The sequence below is a fragment of the Dipodomys spectabilis genome, unplaced genomic scaffold (genome assembly GCF_019054845.1).
Source record: "Dipodomys spectabilis isolate Male_0828 unplaced genomic scaffold, ASM1905484v1 ptg000611l, whole genome shotgun sequence".
Classification (NCBI taxonomy): Eukaryota; Metazoa; Chordata; class Mammalia; order Rodentia; family Heteromyidae; genus Dipodomys; species Dipodomys spectabilis.
This window is the reverse complement of record NW_024871288.1, coordinates 1,487,501-1,496,707: the sequence shown is the minus strand read 5'-3', so window position 1 is coordinate 1,496,707 and position 9,207 is coordinate 1,487,501.

Here is a 9,207-nt window from a genome sequence, read left to right as displayed (position 1 = left end):
CCTGTTCTCTAACTAACCACGTGCTGGGCCATAGGAGATCTCGTGAGGCTTACATTTCAAGCCCAGCCCCTCTGCCTGGCCCCACCATGGGTTCCTTAAAAACTAGGACACTAGCAAAAAAAAAAGAACAACAAAAAAACAAAACAGCCAAGCATCAGCAGGGACCAGTCCCACCCAGAGGTCCCTTAATAGCTAAGGGATGACCTCTTCACAGAGCAGAAAAGTCATGATACACTGTGATGTGGTTCCAAGTTGAAAGGAAGGGAGCGTTGAAAGCCACACACCAAAAGCCACAGAAAGCAGTCTATGAGGGCCGAGCGGGAGCAGAGGGGAGCCAGGCTCCACTTTATCTTCTGCCAGATACATGCATTTTTCATGATCCAGTGGCTTTTCCCGCCTGAGGCTCTTGTGCTGAGATGCAGTGTGTGTCTCCCGCCATCCTCCTGAGATTCACATTTAGGGATGTAAATGAGCCCGGTTCATCTCCTCACATCTTCCCCTCCAAGCCAGCTAGCTTCTGTGTCCTCATGTGACCCTCCTCTCCTCCCAACCCCGGCCCCCAGAAGCTGTGAATGATCCCAGGCCCTTTTTTTTTTTTTATCACAAAATGGGAAGATGAGCTCTAGAAGTTCACACCTGTCATCCCAGCTACTCAGGAGGCTGTGATCTGAGGATGGCAGTTCAAAGCCAGCCCAGGCAGGAAAGTCTGTGAGACTCTGATCTCCAATGCACCACCAGAAAACCAGAAGTGGCGCTGTGGCTCAAGTGGTAGAGCGCTCGCCTTGAGCTGAAGAGCTGAGGGACAGCGCCCAGGCCCAGAGCTCAAGCCCCACAACAGACCAAACACACACACACACACACACACACACACACACACACACACACACACACACAGTGGAAAATGAGGATTGGCTAAAATGTCAGATTGAATCCCCCCACCCAGTCACTCCTGCTCAAGAACCACGGCGCATGTCTGAGCTTTCAAGCTGGGTCAAGTTCAAGTTCCCCTTAGCTCAGTTTCCCTTGCCAAGTTCAAGATCAGCTGAGGGATGGAGGTTCCTCTTTCAATGCCAAGGTTGTTGGGGGGTTTTTTTTCCCCCACGCCCACAGTGGAGTGTCTTGCTCTGGTGTTTTGGCGTCCCCTGGATTCTGCAGCTAGGCTACTTTTGTGTCCCCCCTCTTCCTGGTAAGCCCTTCAGGCTGTGCCCAAACGGTACTATTTATCTCCTCTTTTTATGGAGGACACTTCAGGAACTAAGCTTCATTTGAAGCAGTTAGCTCCATGAAAGGCCAGAATAACTTGCTGCGGTCAACAAATGATTTGCCGATGAAGAAACAGAATCCAAGCATTTAAGGGGCTCTACAAAAAGTGGTACAGTTAAGAAAGAGAGAACCAATGTTTGAACTCACAAGGGAGAAGACGTATTAACTGTTGAACCTTCTGTCTGTCTGTCAATGTTTGCTTTAAAATAGGTCAAAGGAGCTCACTCTTGTATTCCTAGCTACTGGGGAGGCTGGGATCTAAGGAGAGCAGTTCCAAAACCACCCTGGGCAGGAAAGTCTGTGAGACTCTTATCTCCAATTAAACACCAAAAAGCTGGAAGTGGCACTGTGGCTCAAGTAGGTAGAGCACCAGCCTTAAGCACAAAAGCTCAGGGATAGCGCCCAGGCCCTGTGATGAAGTTCCAGGACACACACACACACACACACACACACACACACACACACACACTAAAGGACTAGTAAGCTATAATAGAGCTATCCCATTCTTTCCTTTCCTGTTTCCCCAGTACCTGGCACAGTTCCTGATCCCCAGCAGTACTAGGCTAGTACCAGGGTTAAAACTAAGGGTTTTGTACTCACTCAACTGGCATGCTACCACTTGAGCCACGTCTCCAGCCTAACTTCTTGCTGGTTATTTTAGAGATGACAGTCTCTTGGATTTCTCTGTCCAAGTTGGCTTCAAATCTTGATCTTCTGGATCTCAATTTCCTGGATAGCTAGAATTATAGGCATGTACCACCTACACAGACCCTTTCTGTTATATAAAAGCCAATACAGGGCTGGGAAGGTGGCTCAGTGGTAGAGCGCTTGCCTGGCATGCCTGAGGCCCTGGATTTGACTCTTCAGCACCACATAAGTGGAAAAAGCCGGAAGTGGCACTGTGGCTCAAGTGGCAGAGCGCTAGCCTTGAGCTGAAGAGCTGAGGGACAGTGCCCAGACCCAGAGTTCAGGCCCCACAACTGACCAGAAAATATAATAAAAAAGCCAATACAAAGGTACAGCTTTATTCTCATGATGATTGTTTGATGTGATATAATTCTGCAGGATGTACGGTGCTGAGCAAATCCATAGCATGTGAGAGATCTTTCCACAACAGTGCCTACAAGTACCCTCTCCCCACACTTACAATGGTCCCCAAGAGTACAGAAACCATGTGTTTTTCTATTGTCTCTTAGAGCTGCCATTGAAGTTGGTTCTGCGTTTCCCAAGTTTATAACTAGTGTTCCATCTTCACATGAGCCTATTTTGTTTTCATTTTTAGTTTATAGTTTTGCCAGTCATGGGCCTTGAACTCTGGGCCTGAGCACTGTCCCTGAGCTTTATTTTTGCTCAAGCCTAGCACTCTACCACTTTGAGCCGCGGCTCCACTTCCATTTTTCTGGTGGTTAAGAGTCTCTTAGCCTTTCCTGCTTGGGCTGGCTTCCAACTGTGATCCTCAGCTCTCAGCCTCCACCAGCGCCCAGCCTGTTTTGGAACACGGGCAAGAGTTTCCTAAAGGAGAGTTGCAAGGCTGAATAGCATATATTAGAATCATGGTCAGATTCAACCCTCCCCCCCCAAAAAAAGGGGTGGTGTGGGGGGTAGGGGGGATTGATATTAGCATGGTTACAGGCCGGGCACATAGTAGGCTTTCTAGACAATTGCCAAAGATCATCTCTCTACAAGGACAGACCTCCCCTGGCCTCCCCCACTGAACAGGCCTCAAACCCCGGCTTCCAGGCAAGAGCTGGGGTTTAGAAATGACAACTGCCCAGCAGAGGCAAGAATGCAGCTGCTGTCACAGGAGCTCCCCCTGGTGGGCAAATATCCCCAGACCATAAAAGTCATCTCCCATCTTGATCAACTGAATACGATCACAGCCCTTCTTCTAGTCTAGTCCAGACACAGCGTGCTCTGGTACCCGCAGGACTGCTAAGGGTCCCTGCTGCTAATGCCTTCCGTTCTTCTGCACGGGCCTGGCTGTGCCCGGGCATCCGTGGTCACGTCGGTCCTTTCCGATGTCTTCCCTCTGTTCTGGAGATCACGTCACCCTCTGGACTCATTCGGCAGTAGGAACTTCATAAGCTATCATCTGGGGGGTGGGGGTGGCCCTGTCATTAAGTGGGGGGGGGGGGGAGCGGTGGATGGAGAAATCCTTGTGGGATTGAAACGTCTCTTCTCTATGCCCTCCATCCATCAATAGGGAAGCTTTTCTAAAAAAGAAAATCAAAGGTAGCCTTTAGGCAGGGGCAGTTTCTTGGGTGCCCTGGGAAGGGGGGAGGGGAGGAGAGGTAGAAGTGCTTTCTGAATCTTTCCCTTGATGATTCTAACCATAGGATCTAACTTGGCTGGTCAGCCAAGTTAGACTCCAAGGGCACAGGATGACATTCAGCCAATGTCAGGGTCGAAGAATAAGAGTACCTGGTGAGGGAAGTGTTGGAAAATTACTTGTGTTCTCTAGTTCCTAGGATCTAAATGGAGGTCTCTCTCTCTCTCTCTCTCTCAGACACACACACACACCACACACACACACACACACACACACACACACACACACTTTTCAATGGCACAATTGATCATTGTTCATCCTGTGGGGATGGCTGGAAGCCAGTCTCCAGGATCTATCGATTGATCGATCGATCGACCTATCTATCCTTCCTCTGAAAAGAAAACCACAGCACAGGTGAAGCCAGCTCATTTTATGAGGCCTGCACTACCATGATATCGCAGCCAGACAAACATGGTACAAGGTAACAACCCAGCAATATCCCTCATCAACACAGATACAAAAATTCTCCATAGAATGTTCGCCAGTAGACTCTCGCAAGCTACAGGGAGAAGACTATTTTGCAATGAAATAGGTTTATCTTAAAAGCAGAAGCGTAGTTTATTATATTCACAAACCCCCAAATATATGTATCAACCAATAGCAGCATATATATATATATATATATATACATATATTATGTATAATAGATATAGAAACAGTACTCCCATGTGACCAACCATTCCATTACGGGACACACTCCAGAGAAAAGAAAGCATCTGTAGAAACAAAGATTCCTGCAGGGCTTTTCCTGGCATAGTCATTGGTGAGCACCTCAACTGGAAACAATTCAAATGTTCTTACGCAGGTCAGCGAATGGTCTGTGTTGTACTGATACAGTAGAATACTATTGGACAACAACAAAAAAAATAAGGGAGGAAATACTCAGACTTGAATCCGCGTGGATGAATCTTAATGACACTCCACAAGAGAAAAGCTGCATGAAAAGCACCTACTGTATGACTCCATTCATATCAAACTCTAAATCAAAAGCCAACAAATCTATTTCCATTAGAAAATAGAGCAGACCGAGGGTGGCCTGAAGGTAGCAGGGGTGGAGTGGGAAGAGGGTAGGGTGGAAGAGAGGGGCGGAGGGGAAATCTTGATTGTGGTGGTGATTTCCAAAGTCCATACCTGTGGCAGCCGCTGAGTGCAGTTTCTTGTGGCAACTCTATCTCAATAAACCCAAAAGGAAAGACTCGACCGTAGACAGGTCTTCCTATAGCCTCAACTTCAGGAAGGTGAGGAGCAGGCCTGGGGTTAGGACACCAGAGGAAAAAAGTTAAACAATAAGAAAAGTGGGGCTGGGGAGGTGGCTCAGTGGTAGAGTGCTTGCCTTGCACGCATGAGGCCCTGGGTTCGATTCCTCAGCACCACATCAGCAGAAAAAGCCGGAAGTGGCGCTGTGGTTCAAGTGGTAGAGCACTTTCCTTCAGCTGAAGAGCTCGGGGACAGAACCCAGGCCCAGCGTTCAAGCCCCAGGACTGACTAAAAAAACAAAGAGAAAAGCCACTGGATTATTATTATTACCACAAGTATTTTATTTCACAGCCATGACCAATCACATACAATAATCGTTTTGAAACCCTGTCCATGGGACATGGTTGTGACAGACGAGGAAACAGGCTCAGAGACCTCAAGACAGCTTCTCTGGAGTTGCACAGCAAACTTGTGACAGAGCCAGGTCCTAGGGGCCAGGGAAAGGCTAGACTGGCTTCCTCTCCTTCCCGGTGCGACCCCTCCCTGCCGACAGCCAGCCCCGTGTGGGCCTGGTGTTAAAGACAATGGCCAAAGCCACTTCAAGGTTAGCTATTGTGTGTGGAGCTATATATAGTTGATACTGTTGGGCAGAGAGAGAAAATAAGATGTACGACTTTGGAGGCATGGGGGATCTGGGCAGCTTGTATGGTCTGGGACGCCTCTGCCGAACACCTCTGAAAGGTCATTGTCTAAGCACAGTTGGAGTGTGTTGTTCCTTGGCAGGAGCGGAGATATCCTGGCCCAGGGCCGTGTGACACAGACACACATCGCTCTGCTCAAAATAGAGACTGGCCATTTCCTGAGTAGGCGTTGGCATGGGGTGGAAAGGCAGGGCTAGCTCCTGGGCCTCCAACCTGGCATGGTCTGGGGACCCCAGGAGAGGAAAGTGGGGAATGAGGCAAAACCACGCAGGGCCCCCCCACCAGGGGAGGTCTGGAGGGGAGGCTTGGGGGCTGGAGCAGCTGGCTCCTGGAGGATTTGTGGGGAGAGGTTTCCCTGGAGGATTGCAGGTGTGTGGGAGCGAGGGTGGGGAGGGGGGCGGGAGGGGCTGCAAGCTACTGGGTGTGGAGGGAATTGATGGTTCCTGTGTGGGAAGTGACCGTGGAAGGATCCGGAAAAGGAGACAGATGGTCTCAACCAACGCTGGCCGTGTCAGTCGAACGCCCAGAGATGGCTTTCTAATGGATGGCCCGGACCTCACGCTGGGGGAAGGGGGAGGAGGTTGTACTACAGCTGCATCCTGGCTGTCGACAAACGAGTTGGGCCAGTCACCAGCCAATGCTTGGATCCCTCCAACTGACACCCTCATGCTCCTCCCCCTCACCCCCTCCACCAATCCAACTACCCATGGTTAAGACTTACCCTCTTCTGACTGGCCGGCTGCCAGGGGTGAGACTCCAGTACCTAACAGGTGCTCTTAGGGGCCAGACACCGGTGCTGTGGTTTACAGGAAGCAGGCAACTTCAACGACCACCTATTCAATGCAGCCCTGTTTGGTGGCTTTTGATATTATCTTTCTTTCCAAAAGCACCTCCCCTCCCCTGCCATCTATGAGACCCTATTTCAGGAGCTGTGACAAATACCTGAGAAAACAGTTAAAGGACAAGGCTTTCTTTTTAGCCCACAGTTTCAGAGGTTTTAATCCAAGGTGGATCTGATCTCTGGCTCTGGGTCTCAGCGGAGGCAGAAGATCATCACGGTGGAGAGACCAGAATGGAGCCGGGTAGAGAGAGGGAGACAGGAAGGGACTGGTGCAAGGTAAGCCTTTTCAGGACATGCCCCTAGTGACTTCCTCTGACTAGGCCTACTTCTCAGGAATGCCTTCCTCTTGTGAATCAGGGGAGGGAGGGATCCATTAACCAGATCCATGCTCTCGGGATCCGGTCACTGTGAGGTGAATCCACCAGCTGGGAACTAAGCCTTCAACACGGAAGCCTTTTATGTGTGTGGAGGGGGGACAGGAAGGAGGGAGTGAGTGTACACTTCAGATCCAAACCATAATGCCCTGAGAGGTTAAGAAATGCTCTGGGTCAGCCAGGCACCGATGGCTCACGCCTGTCATCCTAGCTACTCAGGAGCCTGAGATCTGAGGATTGCGGTTCAAAGCCAGCCCAGGCAGGAAAAGCCGTGAAACTCTTATCTCCAATAAGCCATCAGAAAACCAGAAGTGGCGCTGTGGCTCAAGGGGTAGAGCGCTCGCCTTGAGCTGAAGAACTGAGGGACAGCGCCCAGGCACAGAGTTCAAGGCCCATGACTGACCAAAAGAAGAGGAGGAGGAGGAGGAGGATGAGGAGGAGGAGGAAGAGGAGGAGGAGGAAGAGGAGGAGGGTGGCCTGTCTCCAAAGTCCTTGCCCTGTACTGTGTAGAGATAATGTAGCAATTCCCAGAAGATTGTCTTAAAGGCTTGCATAGTTCTAATATTAAAAGCATTCCCCTTCCCTTCTGATCTGAGACCCCAAGTACTTTTTTTTGTTTTTCGGTGCCTATCCTGGGGCTTGAACTCAGGGCTTGGGCACTGTCCCTGAGCTTCTTTTGACTCAAGGCTAGCACTCTACCACTTGAGCCACAGCACCACTTCTGGCTTTTTATTGTTTTGCAGGTGGAGGGGTAGTTTTAGTAGAGATAAGAGTCTCACAGATTTTCCTGCCCGGGCTGGCTTCGAACCGTGATGCTCACATCTCAGCCTCCTGAGTAGCTGGGATGACAGGCGTGAGCCACCGGCACCCGGCTGCACCTTCCATACGCTCATAACTGTTCCCCTCACAGATCGGATGCCATTCTCCCGCTGTGGAAGTTAAGTGTACATTTCATCTTGTTTCTCAGTGTCCCGAGATGCTGCCAGAAGAGGCGCAGGAGCTTGGAGCCTGTCCAGGTTGCGCCATCCGTCAGCTCTGTAGACTTTAGAAGGCCTTCCTGGAAATCCCTGCGCCCGGTGCTGCTTTTATGGTCTCGCTGGAATCGATGCAGAAGCCATCAATCTCGGCCGCGTCTCCTTGGCAGGCCTCCTGGAAGATGCCCCCGTTCCAGGAGCTGGCCCTGCGCATCCTCGGCTTTCCAGTGTCTCAACCACTGGGGACAGGGGGTGGGAAAAACCAGCCCCTGCCCCTGTCGCCATCACGCTAATAGTCCAGGGGAAGAAAGCCATACTGAGCGTGTGATCACGGATGGACAGTCCAGCATGGATGGACACGCAGAGGAGCAGGCTTGGACGGTGAATGAGACGAGGATCCGGTAGGGGTGGAATGGCTGGGGATGTGCCCATGGAAATAGCTTGAAAGTGGCCACTTCTGCTCACCCTGCTGCGTGTGGGCTTTGAACCTGGCCGTTGCCCGCCCTGTGAGTGGCCGGTGGCCGTCTCTAGTGCTCTGGCTTCATGTCACACTCAACAGGCAAGAGCATGAACGTTCCCCCACTTCACAGCAGCAAAGGGACTGTCTGAGTCTTCCTCAAGACTTTAGGGAAAGGCACAAGTCTGTCTGAAAGCAAGGGGTTTTGAGTTCCATCTAGGTGAACACCAGTAGGTTTCTGACTTTCTCGGTTCTGTCTGGGAAACTGCAGGGCTCCCCAAGAACCAACCAGGCACAGGTAGTCCCTTCCCTGCCTGCCTTCTCTCCACGCCGTCTCTATCTGGTGACTCCGAGCACCTGAGTGATCAGACCTGGCCTCTACCCAGCACAAACACAGGAAGAGTTAGATACTTCCCGCCCCAGGAGTCAGTTCTCAACCAATCCCAAGACACAGCACCCGGCTCCCATCTCCCAGGGTAACTCTCAAGGTGGCTCATATCCATGGCCATGGTCCCCAGGCAGGATTGATTGAGCCCCAGCTACTCCCTTTGCTGTCTGAGTCATGGCTAAGCTCTCCTTGGATGCCAACAGTGCTTGTCTACTAGATAGACTTAAATGCTTCCTCACCTTAGTTCTGCTCGTGGAGTTAGGGGGCAAACCCTGGTGTCCCTCCCATTTCCCTGTGAGAATTGTATATGGGAAATGAGGACTTTCCCTGAAACTCAGCCAATCAACACCCCCGAACTCGGTTTCTTCTTTAAGAGAAGGACTCGTAGGCATGTGCAAGGATAACACAAAATGGTACTCTTTGATACTTTGCTTGTGATTCAAAACAAAAACCCCTAGACACATTTAAACGTTTACCGGTTGGGTCAAATTAGAATTACCCAGCACTCCTTCTATGCGATGCTACCAAAAGTCTCAGCGATGACAGGAAGAGAAACTCAAGGCACGCTGTTAAGAGAAAAGAAAATCAAATCGCAGAGGATATTATAGCTTTATTTTACCAAAGAATTTATCAATACCTCGGGAACGTCTATATATGGTTGGCTTCCATTGTCCTGTTTTTAT